Source organism: Falco punctatus, assembly GCF_963210335.1.
Source record: "Falco punctatus genome assembly, chromosome: 4".
In the NCBI taxonomy this organism is placed as follows: Eukaryota; Metazoa; Chordata; class Aves; order Falconiformes; family Falconidae; genus Falco; species Falco punctatus.
The window spans coordinates 105,709,076-105,727,358 of NC_137583.1; the positions used below are offsets into that span (position 1 = coordinate 105,709,076).

An 18,283-nucleotide genomic window follows, 5' to 3' on the forward strand; every position below is an offset into this window, starting at 1 on the left:
AGCTGTTAAATATTTGTGCAGAGTTTAGTTTTGTTGCTTGATGGAAATCTTCCTTAGGTTTACAGCTGAGCTGGCTGCATACCCTCAAAACATGCTGGAGCGTAGAGCCATGTCTAAGCAATGTAGTGCTGCAGTACTGGCTGGGATGTACAGATGCAATATAATGCTGCAAGTTAGTGCTGCTAAATAGGGAAAAAATAAAATGGAAAATTTGGTGATATGATGGAAAAATACTATTCTTGACTACCTGAAATCTCATCTAGCCTCAGTGTTAATTTATAGCTGCATAATACTTAGAATGAACACAGAGCCGAGAGTTGGAGGATTTCTGGGACATTCAGCAGCTTTCTCAGTTTCATTAAATATTGAATCAGGAGTTCACTCCAAGCATTAAGAGAAGAACTTTTGTAATATTCTGAGTCCTCTCACAAAAGCACTATGCTTTATGACACAGTAAGCATTTTCTTATTTCCATAAAACTAAAAATATTTGCGTGGAGAGGGTTGTCTTTTAACAGTGAAACCCATCAATTATGAAAGCAGATTGATTTTGATGTAAGCTGTCGTAACAGAAAAAATATAAATTGGCTGAGTCGTCACAACTGTTCAGAGTCCCTTTCAAAGATAAATTTGCAGTGTTTTAGCTTTGCTACATTTTCCAGAGACTGAGGAAGAACAGACAAGCATTATGCTTTTAGGTTTGAGTAATTTGGATTAAGTCTCCTCACCATTAAAAATGTGGTGTTAGGTTAATTTTTTGCTCATTTCTTTTGGGATGTTTTCCTGCCTTTAATATCATCGCAAGCACGAGAAAAGTTTTCTGTTTTTTCGGTCAGTTTTGTAACAATTGCCTGTGTGACTAGGATTAGAAGTTATGGTTTCCTGAAGTTATATGGGTTAGGGTATTATATTAGGTATATGTTAGCTGTGTGGTACCTAATTTTATGTTATTTTTTCTGTCTATAATTTTCAGAAACGTGTAATGGTGGTCAAACTTATTTTGGTGTTAACGTGTTTAAAAAATACAAGCTGCTGTTTCATACGCTGATTTGTTTTCTGGTGCAACGCAAGTTTTTACTTGGAACAAACTGGATTGTGCTTTCTCTGCAGGAAATGTCACTTCTGAGAGCAGAGCTAAAAGTTTCTGTTAAGCAGGTTCTCAGTCTGAAACTTCCTTTAATATTAAGTTTTAAATGGATGTTCTTGTTTCTGTCTTTTGTATAACAAAGCATGAGCTAATGGGGCTAATGTTTACCTGTGGTGGTTCTTCAGTGTTTTCCTTCTCTGTCTATGAGAAGCCAGAAGGTCTGTAATCTCACCTGTCCCTGTTGTAACACTTACTGCACAAAGCAGTATTGCACGGAACGGGGCGAAGGCATGACTGCGTACATCCCGCACCGACTTCGACTTAAAATTGCTATAGCTATCACATAGGCAATATCAAAATTTTACATTTTCTGAGGAAAAAAAGAAATTTCCTTTTAATATTAGTAAAGAATTCTGAGTTGTTTGGTTTGTTTTTTTTTTTCTCTGTGCATGCCACTATTGGGCCACCTAAAGTATAGGAAGGGAAGAACAAGAAATCATTTCTGTATGTTTGTATGCATCGTGCTTGTTTTTCTGGGCCGCCTTGTCTAATTGCAGCTGATGCAAGGTGGCATAATGGAAACACGCGTGTACAGCATTAAGGCTGAAAAAAATACCTAAATAATTAGTATAGAAAGTAAGACCTAACCCTCTGAAAGTATTATTCTTATAGAGCAAGTATTAATGGATTAAGTGAGTTTCTTAATGATCGGAGAGAAAAGTTGCTAAATTCAGGAATTGTGGTGTTTCTTGCTGTCTTTAAAGCTGTAGCCTCCAAGAAGATTTTGGGCTGAGATATTCTACTAGTCTACTACATTCTACTATGCATAGTCTACTATTTGAGCTAAGCCTTCAAACAATTAAACTTACTGTGACCGTTATAATTGCATGAGCCTTTTTACTTTGCACAAGAATTTTGATGGTGGTTTCAATAACTGCTAATTTTCACTCACCGTGCTGTGCTTTAGAGATTGTTGTTTGGTCACCGTGGATACTTTTGTTACTTATTGTATTCATTTTGCATTCATCACTTTGACTTGAGAGAAATACAGAGTTGTAGTAATAATAAAAATCCTGCAAAATGATGTAGTGTGTTTATCGAGGAAGCTGAAAGCCAATGAAAAGAATATGTGTCTAAGTGGTTTAATAGGTAGATGTTTTGCACTTAGAACCATACATACCTAACCCAGAGCAGCTTTTGCTTGCGTTTATCATGGAGTTAATAATTTAGTGTAAGACAAAAGTATGTTGTGACCACTCTAAGCAGCTCCGAGAGGATGTGGCAGCTCCGTGCGCTGATGTGGCACGCTGATAGCAGGAGACCTCCTCTAGTCCTGCTCAAGGCAAAAGCTCTGCTGTGGCTGATGGTCATAGCTGGGTGCTGCCACCTTTATTTTAAAAGGTCCCGCTGCCCCTGCTGCCTGGGCTGGTCCACCTCGCCAGCACCGCGCCTGCCTGGGCTGGGCAGCCCGGGCAGCTCTCGGGGGCCGGCTTGTCCTGCACGCACCACGGGCACCCCTGGGCTGGGCGGCCAGCCTGCCTGGGTCATCTGGAGAGCTCTCCTCGGGAGGGGAAGGGGGAGAGCTCTGGCTGTGTGCTGTGCACCGGCCCCATGGGCAATGGCCATCCAAGGGGAGGAAACGCCACCGTGATACTGCGGTTATGGGACAGCGAGCGCTGGTCCCGAGGGCTCATGTATCTCGAGTGGAACTGATGGGGAAACAGATCCTCTGCCCCCACTGCCAAAAATCACTCCCCTGCATGCACCCGTATCTTCCCCTTACTGAAGAAGCACACCCAAAAAAAAGAACTGAAATTAAAATCTACAAAGATAAAGGGGAGGCGGGATGAAACACACCATGGAACCTTGTACCTTCCTTTTTTTTTTTTTTTTTCCTTCCCTCCTCCTCTTCCCACACACCCCCCTGACCACTGTGAACCTATAACTGTTTTAAGTAACTTCTCTTCTCAATGTTTCCCTTCACATTATACAGGACATCTAATATATTGGAGTGGAAATGTATATCCTATGGGATAAAATAATAGAACTGTAAAGGGGAAAAAACAAACAATTTTTGCCTGCCAATGCCATCACGTTTCTACTTGCATGTTGGCTGTTTCAGTTTTTGGTGGGGTTTTTTTTCAGTCAGCATTGTAGAGTGTAGTAATTCATCTGCATACATACTACTATTCTGAGTATCACTTTTTACTTCTGGAACACTTTCTTGTAGAAGAGATTCATACTGGATGAGTCATGGAAGAAAAAATACCCCCACACACCTCCCAAATCTCACCACCTCTTTAAAGAAAACACACATTGTACAAACCCACCAACCAACCAAAAAAAAAAAACCAAACCGTTTCAGCAGTTCCAATGAAAATATTTCATTGTCACCCATTTGTATTTAGGAGGTTGTATTTCCTTTTAGGTTAGGTACTGCGGAGGCCTCTCGTAGCATTTCTGTTTGCCTTAATTTAAGGTAGGATGAATCGGTGATGATAAGGCTGTGCTTTTAAAATGTTTTGAGAAACACAAATACTGGATTATTAACTGTGTTTTATCACCAGCCATCTGCAATAAGAACGTATAGTTAATATATAATGGATGCTGTATGTGACAGAAGAATTCAGCTGAGGAAGCCAACGTATAGGATCTTGAAATCTGTGGGAGCCTGATGTTTATACTTGAAACATTGCAGCCTCCTGGGCAGTGAAGTTCGTATCTTGAAGCACTGAATAATCATTAATGCATGTATAGATAGTAAGAAAAAAATCCTGTTTGAACTTAGAGAAAATGCTCTGTGCTAGACTGTACCCTTTTATAATCTTTTACAGAAACTGCTTGTTTAAAATACTTCTAAATGTACGCAGTACGTTGTTGTAAATAAAGGGTGAAATCACCCTTTCACACACAAAACCCCAAAAATTCATTCACAGCGTTACCCTTCTTGTGGTTGGCAGAATTACTCCAAAATCAAAACCAGAATTAATGGTTTCTTGCCTCATTAGAGATTAGATCACTGTTGCTTAAGCTGAAGGTCCTTTAACAGAAAGTATGTATGTGTGCACGTGCGCGCGTACACATGAATGTGTGTCTGTACATATTTTAACAGGAATGACTGTAGAATCTAATCCTGCATCCCTTCTTAACAAATTTCTTACTTCTGTTAGGAAATGGGATGTTAAGTAGGTACCAGATTTTTAAAATTTTCATTATGATGTCATGCCTCTGTCCTTTTTCATCTTTTTCTTCTAAAAGTCAATTTATATATTTTTTATGAAACATTTTAAAATAATGAGAGCCTTTGAGTGCAGAACTGAGTCATGTGTCTTCTGTCTGTACCTGTGTGCAAACATCATTCTATGCAATTTAGATGTTGTTTTATAACCTTGTGGCAGTTCTAGAAATTCTCACAATTACAAAAATGTTAATCCGGTAACAGGAATCCTTTCAAAGCTTTTCCTGTCATAGCACCAGAGAAGATGGTGGTCCTTGAAAAGCAAGAAATATATTTGGACCTCATAAAGGAACTATTTCAATTTGGTATTAGATCATGAAAAGTTCTTGAAATATAACAGAGGTCACAAGGGCTTCAGTTTTAAAAAGGGATTATTACATGAAGTATACTGCAAAGATTAGTTTTGCAGCTGAAGTTGCATAGATGATTGGTAACATTCACAGAAAATGCAGTAAAAGACATTGGCTAGAAATACCAAAGCCTGAAGTGTTTGAGATTTTTACTTGAATCAAATTGGTGAGGTTTAAAGTGGGAAGAAGCCTTGCTTTGTTGTAAGGCTAAGGCATTGTACGGCAAAGCCACCTTCTGTAGGTCAGCCTCTATTCTCAGTGATTTTTAGCAACACATTTCTGCAAAGTCTACCCAGGGGTGAAAAATCGAATATATGAAGCTGGGTTATTGGTATGCTCATATATTTAGACCTACTTGTCCATTTCATGGACCCTTTCTTCCAGTTCATCAGTCTGATTCTCATGAACACGTTCCACTCAAACAATTTTTTCATTTACTTTTTTTTTTTTGGTACTTCAAGAGTTACTGCAATCATAGGCATGGTATGATGGCTTAAAGAAGTTGGCAAGGGACTAGATCAAATGTGAAATAAGAAAATGCAGCTGTAATTTGAAATTGGAATTGTAAAGGAAGCTTTTATGAAAGTTCCATTAATATACACCCTTGCCTCTTGTTAATGTCTATGATAATATGGTTCTGTCTTCATGCTTAAAATTATATCCATTTCAAACTTCTTTATGTATGAAAAAAAGGTAAGACATCTTGAGTCCTTATCTAGAGTATTTAAACAAAAACACTTGTTCTCTCTATTTATTTTCTTTTTCTCCCCTCACCACCACCACCACCACCACCACCCCCTTCCTATTTCTGCTTTGGCAAAGGTCACAACTATTTTTAAAAGTTGGGGTTAGGTCAATCTATTTCTTTTTTTAATACCTCAGCTAGCTGGCTGAACCGGTTCTTTGGAAATCATGTGAAATTCTTTCATCACTATGGGATCAGGTCCTGGGTCTATTACCCAGCCAACTAATTTACTCTGGTTTATAGTCCCTGCAGATTTCAGAATTTAAAACCATAATGTACCACTTGCTTTTCAAGTAAAGCTTGGAAAGCTCCTGGGGTTTGGTAATGTATAGTATCTTCATCTCTGAAGCAGTTACAGGAGATACAAAAATGAGATTGACCGGGACTGGCTGTCTTCTAACTCTGGGTATGGGGGGTGGAAATTTTAGCATATACCTAGGATCTCAAAGGGCTGTGGTAATTTTTATACTGTTTGTTGTTTATGCATTTTATTTATTACAATCCAAACTGGCAGCTTCTTCCCCAGTTCTCTTCTTCTGAAAACAAGATAGAGCCTAAAAAGTGGGTTTATGTTAACAGTCTCTGAATATTAAAACTGCTTTCTTAAGAACAAAGGAAGAAAGCTAGGCTTAATTTACTCTTTGATTGCTACTTTACAGTGGTTCTCATATTTGTTTACTTTTATGCTGTAATTGAAAAAGCAGATGGACAGTATATTCATTCAAATGAAAGCTATGAAAATTTTCTCAGCTTCTTTTGTTCTCGATGACCTTGTTTACTCTGTTTACTATGGAGTGTAGTAAGTTATGAAGACGGAGGGAGATAATGGCTGTGTTTTCCAATACTGTTACCCATCATTGTGCTAGGGATCAATATTGAATGCCAAAAAAAAAAAAAAAGGTCAGAAAACACAGAACCTTGGCAAGATCTGCAATTGTGAATGCACAAGGAATCGGGAGGTGGGGGTGAAGCCAGTCTTGGCACTGCAAGCAATATCAGTGCTTGTCTTGCTAAGCCAAGTCATTTTTCAGTAGTGACCTGAGGGTCTACTGTCCCTATAGTGCAATGTTTAGCAAATCAGGTTTTGTTTCTGGTATTTACCTGTGATTGCAAATCCACTCACCTTGTGTCAAAACCAGCCACGTATCAGGAGCATGTAGTTTGCCAGATATGTGACGATTATATAGCAAACATGCAGCTCCTTTGTTTCTTTATTATTATGGGTAAATTGTGCTGCTTTGAGCAGCAAATTTTTCAACAGTGGAAGTTGCATGAGCTTGTCTGCTTTTAGGTAGCACAGAAAAAAGTAATATCTTTGCTTCAGCCCTTCACGCAGCATCTGTTATTTACGGTAGCTCTTTTTATTTCTTTAAGAAGGAAAACCAAACAGGCATACATAAAACTTCACCTAATCTCCTATTTAACTTTGTAATTCCTGTGTAAAGGATAAATCCTAACAAGTCAAACAGGCTGTAAAATGTTGTGTATGCATATGTAAAGGTATATTTAAATCCTTCCCCTTTTTGTCTCCCTCTCAGGCAGAGGGCATGGCAGCCACAGGAATATGGGTGCTGTGAAGCCATCGTAGTGCATCATTTCTAGTACCCTTACATGCTTTTAGTGCTCAAGACATGATGTAATCATTTACAAACATTTGTCTTGCCAGTCCTGACCACAGTCTGTCTACCTTGTAAAACTGGTTATTTAGTCCTCCTCTCCACATGCAGTCCTAGGGCAGTTGCACTAACCTCCAAATAACACATTTAGTTTCTGTTGGCTTAAATCTTAGTAGCACTGAATACTCAGAAATTGCATTGGTCCACATGGTGTGATTTTTCTGTCCCTTTTCTTTCTTTACTAAGAAAGGTTCTGAATTAACTCTTTTTCTTCTCCTTTGGGTAAAAATTTTCAATACATTTCTAGATCCCTGTTGTTGTTGTTGTTTGGTTGTTTGTGTTTTTTTTTAAATCCTTTCCAGTATTTTTATACAACATAAAAAATATCTTCTTACATAGGTATAGCTGACAAACCTACTTAATGCTAATTAGTTTGGATTCCTCTGAGTTCAGTAGCAGCTGGACATCTGACATCTCTTTGGATATGCCGTATAGGAAGTACAGTGCCTTGCAGAAATACCTATATCTATCTATGGTCAGATCCATGTAGACGAGGAGAGTAACCTTCATATTAGATTTAGCTCTACACACTCTTAACAGTGCATGCAATAGATCACCTCCCCAATACATGCAGGTTTTGAAGGTAAAAGGAGTCAGTGGCCTTAAAGAGGGACATCACTACACAAGCAGCCCACACAGATATGCTCCTTCGTGTGGGTGAACTTACTGAATGTAATAAACACAGAAAGGCTGAAAACACATTAAAAAAAAAATCAAAGCAACATCTGAAGTCTTTTTAACAATGCAGATACAATCAAAATGTGATTGTGGAAAGCCTTAGAGTGTATGAAATGTGTGTAAACTCTGCTGGCAGAGAAAGGCAGGCAGGCAGCAGGTGAAGTGCTGTGCTGTGCTGGTGCTGCAGCAAAATGGTACTGGCAGCACCACCCTGCACAAGCACCCCAAGATGACTGAACAAAATTCTTCTGTTTTGCCCATAGTGACTAACTTGAAAAATTGTCATCACGCGCTATCATCAGGACACAGGGAAGAAAATGTATTTAAAGAGCCTGAAATTAACCTTGTGAAGGCAATGAACGATGATGCCACACATCACTGTGGACACCCAGGCAACTCTACAGGGTTTAGAAAGATAATACAGATGTGTAAAGTGTTAATTTATTTTTATTGCTTATTCTTCTGTGCCCTAGTTTTTTTCCTAAGTTGAATATTTCCAAAAGAATCAGTGTAGTGAGGAAAACCAGCACAGAACTCTCTCAGGTAGGCAGTCCTTGATGATACTTAGCATTGAAAGAACATAAACAATTAATACTCCTAAAATATCCCTCCATTTATTCTAACAATGTTCATGTGATTTCTATAAGCTTTTTGTGCATTTCTAGTAGGAAGATTTGTTCATGGGAATATTCACAAAGATAATTGTACAACACTTTATTGTAATTTATTAAAGGAGTTTTTATGTTAAAAGCTATGCCAGCACTTTTTCAGCAATACAAAGCTCACTTTAGATTCATCTAGAGACAGAAATGCTGCCATATGACCTCAGCGTATAGTCAAATGAATTATGAATATTTTATATCAAATATCTGTTTGAGAGATGCCAGCTGAGCTAATATCTTCCAAATCACAAAGATAACTTAGAATTAACATTATTTCTTCTTATTAGCCCTTTCTAGGAAGCTCACAGTACTAGATGGCTGATGTTGTAAGAGAATGTTTAAAATAATAGATAAATTAATCTTTTAAGAAATCTTTCTGAGGTGCCTGTGATGGGCAGATCTCCAGTTCTGCAGGCTTTTCTATCTATGTACCCAACTTTTCTAGTAAATAATGTAGGGAGCCAATTTTGATAGTATATTGGTCGAGGTGATATTGACGGCTTGTCTGAAAGAAGTTGGGCAGGTTTTGAAGTCTTTATGTAACGTGTATGTATGGCAATTGCTGGCAGGTACAAAAAAAAAGCTATTGCAAGTTCAAGAATCAGCAAAAGTTGAGCTTTCCTTACTGATACTGTTTTTACTGAGTCAGATCTGTTCTTCATAGTGAAGGAGGAAGTTTTCAGAAAGTAATTATTATTTGTAATGAACTGTGGAAAGTGTTGGACTGTATTAATAGATTTGCTTGAACTCAATTTCATGTACTGGACCTAATATAGTGAGAAACTTCCATGACCACCAGTAAAAGTAAGAACTTCAGCTGTGCTGGAAATACTAAATCAGACCTAGCCTAATTAGGGTAACTGCCAAATAATTTGTAACAATTGTGTTTAATATTTCCAGTAATTTCAAATATTAATTAAACGCTCTTTAAAATCTTAAATTGGTCATCAGCAGTGTAGTCAAACTCTGGCAGCCGCTTGAGCAGCAGGTCTGGGGATGGAGGACGCTGGTGTGCCCAGCAGCACAGCCATCAAGTGTTTCGTCCTCACCTGCCACCAGCCTGGAAGTACAGGAAAAAGAATTTATTCATTGGGGTTGCAGTTCCTGTTCAGACAGTTGTTCCCTGTCTCTTTGGCCAAAGAGGCACCGAATGTGATGGATACGTGAACTTTGGGCAGCTGGGTAACTTGAATTGCATTTGCCTTGCATGGGGATGCCCGCTTATGGAAAGATGCATCTCCAAGGGTGAACACATGGCTGCAGTCTCCCCATGCTAGAGGAGCTCCGCACATCTGCGGGGGAAGACTTCATCGGTTCCCTTGTCCACCTCAGCTTTGATGGTTTCCATAGAAAGGCTCTGGAATTAACAGACAATGAAAGCTCTGCTGATTTTTTGTTTTTCAGGAATGGTTTAAAACTACCAACCATTTTTCCGGAAGGCTAGAAAGCAGCTCTCAGCTGCAACCAAAATACAGTCATTACTGCTCTTCTTACTTTCCGTTACCAAGTCATCAATGCTGATAATGAAAATATGAAATTCTTCCGTCAGCTGAGCTATTTAGTTCTGTACATCCCTAAGTCCGTATCAATTCCTATTCTTATTTTTAAAAAACCAAAACCAACCCTCAAAAAAAAACCCCAAAACCAAACCCCCAAAAAACCAAACCCAAAACAAAACAAAAAAAAAAACCACCAAAACCCCTTTAAAGCTACCATGACTGTCCTTTTTAGGTTTATATTTGCAAGGAGTTAATCTGTGTGGATAGGATGGAGGCTTGCAAGCTTTCCTGATTATGTAAAAATTGTGTAGACTATCAATTCACAGTAGCCCTATTTAAATTCTGTGCAGTTTCAAGGGGGCAGCCTCTCAAGTGATTTGTTGAACTGGGATGCCTTTTTTGTCTCGTTGAGGCAAGTTATTGGCAATATCGTTAAAGAGATCAGGACAGTTCAATGAATAGTTTAGTAGTTTATGGTGATTATTCTCCAGTAACAGACTCTACACTAGTTAAGCAGAACAGCAGTGGTAAGGAAAAGCTAAAGTTTGTTCTTTCCTCACCCCAAGCAGAGGAGGCTTAACATTTTTCTTAGAGCATCATCTCATACAGCTCTGTTGAAGTTTATGACCGCAAATCATACCAAGCTATCATTTCTGTGGGTTTGTAGCTCAGCCAGAAAAAGCTGCATGTGGGAGAAGCTCATTTCTAGTCTGCAGGATTTTAACGTTTCCAGTTGTGTGCCTGGAGCTGCTGAACGGACATGTATTAAAATGGTATATGGGTGAGAATTTCTAGTGACAGGGAAACTTTAATTTGTAATTAGAATGTCAGTTTGACTTTTGAATTTGTCATTTTGGAAAGGCCGAATAACATTATACTGTTCTAATAAATAGCAAATTTGAAATTTATAGTGAATTTTAGGAGGAAAGAGATAAAATCTTGTACTAAATCATGTCTAGTAAGAGGTTGTTGCCCATGCAGTTAAAGTAAGAGCAGTAACTCAAGCAAATATTCTCAAGAATAGATTTCCATGGGAAAAATTTTAAAAGGTTTCCAGACCCCTGAGGTGTGTATGTGCATCCGCTACCTTGCGTATTTTTCTCAGTGTGCAGTAGCCCTCTAAGAAGTCGCTCATGCCACCTTTTCCTGGCTTTCAATGAGGAGAAAGAATCCTGAAATCATGAGAGGTGGCAAACAACACCAAGAGGCTTTCGAGTAGTAATCTTTTGAATTTTTTTTTTAAAAACAAACAAAAAAAAAAAACCCACCAGAAAAAAACAGAAAAAAAAACCCAAAACCCAACCAATTAGACTAAAACCAACTTGTTTACATCTGCAGTGGAGGTTGTAGGGAAACAGTAAAGAGTCTTACTGATGCAAGAAAGGTGGGGACCAAGTTCTCAGCTTATGCTTGCAAGAGCAAGTGCCCCCCTCACTTTGAGCGATCGGACACTGAATTATACTGACTTTCTCTGTCACTTTTTTGTTGTTCTTGGGTCCCCACCACTCTTGGTAGTCTGAGTCTACCAATTTAGTAGCATGACTAGGCTTGGCCTTAGTAATATTCCACAAAAACGTGTCAAACAGTGCACAGCGAGGCAACCTAAACGTGAACTCAGTTTTGCTTTCTTTTGTTTCCCTGTTGCAATGTTATTCTACATGCAACTTTAAGCACTTCATAACAGTTCTGTTAATACAGTTGATGCTTGACCTTGGACACAGAGATCCATTTTACCACTTTTGGAACTGCAGATACTCATTTAGCTGAACACCTGAGTCATTTGATGCTTTCTGTGAACTTAAATAGTCGGATAAGTGAGAAATAAAATGTGGATTTTTTTTTTTTCCACATGTGGTAGCAACAGAATCTACATAGCAACACCAAACAGCTGTGTGTGCTCTAGGTCGTCTTAACCCATTTGAAGTATAATTTAGCTGTCTGAAGAGTGTAATAAAGGCATCCTAACGCTCCTCTCTTTATCCAGACAAGATTACCACATATTCTCCCCAAGTCCAAGTGAAGCAGAATAGCCAGAAATACAGGCTTGCAGTCTGTTCTCACATGCTAAGTCAAATCTTTCTGCGGTGCCTAAATGAAGGCAACAGATCTGTGAAGCTGCAGATACCCATGTCAGAGTTAGAAGACCAGAAAGTGTAAGTTCCCAGCCTAATGCAGATACTCGGGCGCAAGAGCTGTGCCAGCGCTGGTAGTTTAGGGCTGAAAAAGGGAGTGCAATTCTTAAGTTTTGTCATTGCTTGGCCCGCATCCGCTGAAATTTTCTCAGCGTTTCAGGTTAACACACCCAAAACGCTCTGCTGTGAATAAGGTGATTTATGCTTAGTTGCAGCTCCAGATCTGTAAAATTGGCTTGAGCTGTGGGCTGTGGAATGCAACCCTTATACAGGCAAGCTGTGTTTGGTTTCAGGTTTCTTAGAGGTTTGTATGCAAAATTGCCTCGTTGCTTGAATTGATACCTCTAATCAAACAGACTCAGTGCACTGCAATAGTTACAGTCCTTCAGTGTTACAGCTCAAGCTAATACCCAGTGTAAATCTCCTGAACTCACTGGAATTATGAAGAGATAGGTCTCTGTTTCTCGACACACTAACTTTCCTGTAAGTTTGTGGGGGTTTTTTTAATGGCATTTCTAGATCAGAGTAGTATGTTCTTGCCCCTGGAATAATCCTATTCTTTTTTTAAAGATGTGACATCAGAAAGAAAAGATGGAAGTCTTAGTGCTTCTTTGGTAATATGTTTAGAATACCTTCATTTTCATCTTGTGTTTGCAGTTTCATGATGAGTTTCTCCTATGTGGTGCATTTTGGTGTTTTGTGGGTTTGTTTTGTTTTTAAAGGAGTTAGTGCTAAATTCTGGATTATGCAAACAGATTCTCTCCTGTATATGATGTGGGTGAAGTATTCGGGGTTTCGATTCATCTTTCCAGTTGCTCACCCTTGTTAAAATTTCAGTTCCTTTTTAGTAGAATAGAAGTTCTTTCTGTTTAAAACTCATTGTTAAGGAAAATTTTGAATGTTTAGTCAGATGGAGTCATGCAAACAAGAGATAGACCCTACTTCTGCATGCATGAATTAAAAAATAATTAACTTTTCTGATGTCACTCCACTGATGGGAGGGATTGGAATAGTTAAATATATGCAGAAGTATTTGCAGGATTGAGGTTTGTCTGTGGCTTAGCAAATCCTTGCATTTCTATAGCAATCTGACAATTGGTTGGCTCACTTCACTGGTTTAATATAATTTCATTTTCTTGGAAATGTATTGTAAAATTACCTCTTATGGAAAGCAAAGATGATTGCAGTATGTGAGGCTCTCTCTACTCTTTAGCAGTAGAGTGGGAGGATGGGGGGAGGGATCCAACTTGTCAACACATGGTTCCGTTGAAGGATCTTTGCACTTGCTTTGCCCTCTTAGCTTCTCAGATACTGTAAAGTTCTTCTGATCAGATTAATATACCAAATTTATTAAAAATCAAAGGCGGTAAGGTTTGAAGGGGAGTGAGTTGTTCATCTCATGTAATAAAACCATATTGAGAAATCATTTGAAGTATTTGATATACAATTCAATTAAATGTCTGTTGCTTAAATTGAGGGGATTACTTTTCTATTTTAATGTGAAAAAGTAATAAAATTAGAAACACGTAAAATAATGTGATGCAAAGAAGTCATATGGTGATTATAACTTCACATCTCAAAAGCCAAGCAATGCAAAGACTTGCAAGGATCAGAGCAAATGCTTCCTTATATAACATACTCAACAACATCTGGAGTTATAATAGCTAGACTTAATGTTATGAAGCTGCATGATTGTGATCCTTCTGATCTATATGAATTACCAGAAAAGTCTGCACAGGATTTTTTCTCCTCTTGGTACTGTATTCTATTGTGTCATGGTTACAAGGCCTGGGAACAATGCCTTTCAAAAAAAAAAAAACCACATTGGCTTTAGTATCTCTCAAATAACTGTATCACACAGCAGAAAAAAGTTAGTTCTTGTGTTTTGTTTTGTCTTTCTAGCAGAGAGAGGCTTAAAAATAAAACATGTCAACTGAGACTTTTTGCGGTGGAGTGACAGTTTTAGTGTGCTATGCCCAAGGCTTCATTTTTTCGAGCACCTTAGTAACGAGTTAGGCGAAAGATTATCCTCTGAATGGAATGAACTCAAGTAATTGAGGTGGGTTGTGTTTAGTTCTAGATATATTTACAATTATTTCAAGAAATACTGAATTTTAGACCATGAATAACTGTGAAGTCAAAACCGGTAAATGTCTAACCAGAATTTGTGATGCACCCAAAGTGAAATGTTAATAACTCTGTAAGTAAATATTCTGAGCACAGTGATTGCATGAACAAGAAGGGAGCTCCCTAAAACAGTATTTAAATGTTTTGTATCTCCTATGTTTTGTTCCTGGGGCAGGGACCCTTAACATTTTAAGAATCCATGATAGAGGATCAGAACATAGCCAGGCTGCCCGAGCAGCAGGCCAGGAAAGGTGCTATTACTTCAGCTCTTATCATATTCCTTTCTCTTTAGAGGATTTCAGGCTGTTCCTGACTTATCTCAAAATGCAGATTAATAGTATTTGTCCTTTCCACCATGTCTTGCCATCGCTAGCCAGCAGTGGAAACTTCAAATCAGTATGCAGACCATTCTTTGCCACTTTTTATAGCACTACAGGGGTGGGATTTTTTGTTTTGGTTTGGTTTTTTTTGTTTTGTTTTTATTCTTCTAGAAATTCTGCTGTATAAAATGGTAACCAAAGATACACAAGAAACTGTCCTGCAGACTTCTGTTTTACAGCTACAAGCTGTGTGGTCAACTTGGGAAACTTTATGACAAAAATCTGTGTCAAAACCTATAAAGATTTTATTTGGGTTTTCGGGTGACGAAAAAAATCTGAATGGGGTGAACAATAACGTGTATTTATCATAGAATAATTTTATGTCACAAGATAGTAAAATGCTCTTAAAGAACATCTAGATAGGATGCAGAAAAGCTAAAAAATCATAACCGATTTCATATAGCTTAAAGAAATATGAATATATTGTTGGGTTAGGTTTGTATTTTTTGGCCAGTAGTTTATGCTACCTTACAGAAAACTCTCATGTCTACATGTGTAAATGTAACTGGATTATAATCAATAGAATTACCCACCAACAAGCACAATTTATATTAGCCAGTGGCAGGGATTCCCATTCATTAAATCCGTGGAGGACAAGCCTTTATCTGTTTCTGTGGATGCAGCCTGGAGCATCCAACATGTCATGATTTAGATAAATTGGGCCTGACATGTCTGTGTTTCTGGAAAATAGGACAAACATTTCTTTTGTCCTTTGTGTCTTGTCTGCAAAAGTAGTGGTGCTTTCCCCCCTACCTATATAAAATGACAGGAAATAATTTTCCTTACTTGAAAACCTTTTTTTAAATTATGGGCCTGTTTTGCATAGAGATACAAAAGAGGGACCTGCCAGCGTTTTCACAAGTATCAAGAGAAGGACAGTCAACCCACTAACTGCTGCATATTCCAGCTCTCAAAGCATTTGCCTAAATCAGCTCCATCAGGTGTAAGCTTGCCAAAACTGAAGTTTCCATAGCCCTTCTTTATAAATAGCCATTTTGTTAGAACTTCTCCACTGAAAAGGAATGTATTCACTTTCCCAGAAAGACACTAGCCCTGTGGTCAAGGGATTTTTGTGGGCTGCTGGAAACCCAGGCTAAATTCTTTCATGAAGTGAATAAACATTTACACAAATCTAAACTGCTCCAAAAAAGACATTATTGTGCAAGTGTCCCCAGTTAGTCAACAGCCCAGCTCCTGGGACATTTCCCTGAGGCGTTGGGGGCTTACAGAGCAGGCTTCAATATGAGCCTTTAACTAAAATACAGAGCTTAATTTCTTTCAATTTTTGAAACATTTATGAGGATTTGCTTCCATAATAAGTAGGTGTGAGAGTGTAGCTTACGTATAGATCTGCAGAGAAGGCAAATTCTGATGGAACTTTGCAACACAGAATAAAGTTCTGTTTGACAGTGTTTTCTCTCCCTTTGCTATTCACAAGCAGTGGCAGCTTGAAGCAAAGCGTAAGCCAAAATGCCACAGAAGAATAGTTACGATTAGTTGTCTGTGACTTTGTAATTGCAGGGGCATGTGCAACACCAAAGCCTGATTCAAGGGAGATGGGGTTCTTATTTCTTACTGGCATAAAACATGGTTTCAAACTGGTCCTCTATGACAGAGAACAAAGAGGCAGCTTTATAAAAGCGAATCCAAGATAGTCTGTTTTGTCTTGTTATTCTCTGCTGCAGAAGGGTCATGGCTGGGATCTCTTGGTGAGGATGAAGGTAGCCTGCTTGTGCAGTGGAGCATTTAAATGTTCCGAGAGTTAGTCAAACCGTTATTTCAAGCCCTTGTGCCTTTGATATTTGTGCTTCTTTATTTTTTTCTTTTTCTTTTTTTTTTTTTTTTTTTTTGGCAACTCAAAGTGTTACTCAAATGTGAATTTCCATGGAGCCTCACCCAGGACCAGATTTTGATGTCTCTGCCACCAAAGACACTGGAAGGAGCTCATTATACCATAAGACATTTGCAGGATCACCTTTCGTTGTCATCTTTGACAGTCTTCCCTGCTCTGATTTGTAGGGATTCGGATTCAACTCTAGCTCCACAGCATTAGTATGTAGGGACCAGTACTCTTGCAGAGCATTATATAAAATATGTTCATGTGACGTTTTTCATAGATAGGAAAATCAACATTTTCTTCACGAGTCCTAATAAAACTTCCTTATATATCTTTATCTGTTACATTGCATCATGGTGTGTTTTTTTGCTTACACTGTTTGAATATACAGACTTACTAGTTTATGGAATATCTATTTTCTTGACTGTAACTCTGTCTATGCAAGCACAATGCCACAGTTTTTGGAAGGAAATAAAAACATTTATTCGTTAGAATATGATGTGAATTATAACCTAGAAACTGTTTCCCAGCATATCAAATGACACATATTTATCTCTGTTTAAAAATAAAATAAAAAAGAAAAAACATTTGAATTGTACAAAAGCAGTGTGTGAGTGCAATAAATAGTTTTTGGCAATGATAGTATTTTTTAGATACAATACAGCTATTACTTTTTAAGTATGTTATAACATGTCCTATTTAAACTTTATTAAAACTAAATCTGTGCCTGGATATAGAATTTCCATAAAACATCTGTTTAATTGATTCTGGCCAAGGTTCAAATTTCTCCCATTGATTTCCAACATCCCATTCTTTTATTTCCATTCTTGTTCTGCCTGCTGCCATCTTACTTCCCCTTAGCTTCCCTTTCTTTCCTCTCCACTTTTCTCCCTCCCAAACTCCTTGCCTTTAACATCATCTTGAGGGTTTTATGCCTTATCAGCACCTACTCTCCTTTCGTGGGTGACCCTTTGCTGAACTCAAAACTCCATACTGCAATCCAGAGCTGCTAATCATTTGCATCCCTAGTTTTTGTCAGACAAATGAAGAACGGCTGATGTGTTGATTGGTACAGCAAAGCAAAGGTTGTAAGAAAATTGGTGATGATCTGCAAATTTCTGTTGAATTAAGTTACTCATCTCTTCACGCTATATTGGTACTGTACATGCTCTGTTCCGATGTGCTATATTGTAGTCACTGCAGTTAACCTTCACTTTTGGGCAACGGGGCAAAAAAGCAACATCTGATTTCACATTTCCATAAGACAATGTGATGTAAGCTGACCTCAACTGATTAATACTGTAGGGAATGATTCTAATCTAATCTTCAAGTATTCAGGTGGTACTTAAAAAGAGATAAAAGATTTTTCTCTCCCCAGAGTGCAATTGGCTTTTTTTGTCTCTTTTTTGTTTGTTTGTTTTTTCTTTTTTAATTGCCTGCAGATGAAAATCCTGAGATTAGTCATTGATGGACACAGTGCCTGTGTGCTCTGAGGTGGCATAAAATTCTATTCCAGTAAGGTTCCAACTTAACAGTTAACTAAACATTATCCCTCTCTTCCCCTGTGTCTGTGGGGACAGCAGACTGCCAAGAACCATCTGGTTTTTCTTTGCTTTTCAATACAAAGCATGGGTTGCCTGCTAGGATAACTTCAATTTTTCATCAGCTGCTTTTTCCAGAAAGTCTTGGTCCCAGATAGAGCCTTAGGCTCTTGGGTTTTTTTGCACAAACAACTCCATCTCCTGAGGGCTGAACTAGTTTAGTTTCATTAAAGTATAGTAGAATTTTTATGACAAGTAATGGATTGAGGTTTAGAGACAATCAGGCCACATGATGTAATAGTTTTTTTCTGGCTTTACATCCTGAAAAAGAA

At 38.2% G+C, this 18,283-nt stretch overlaps 1 protein-coding gene across 5 annotated transcripts in view; it reads left to right on the plus strand.

Moving 5' to 3' along the window:
• Window positions 1-18,283, plus strand: part of ZNF385D (zinc finger protein 385D) — a 472,992-nt gene that overhangs the window by 305,532 nt on the left and 149,177 nt on the right. The window lies entirely within an intron of this gene.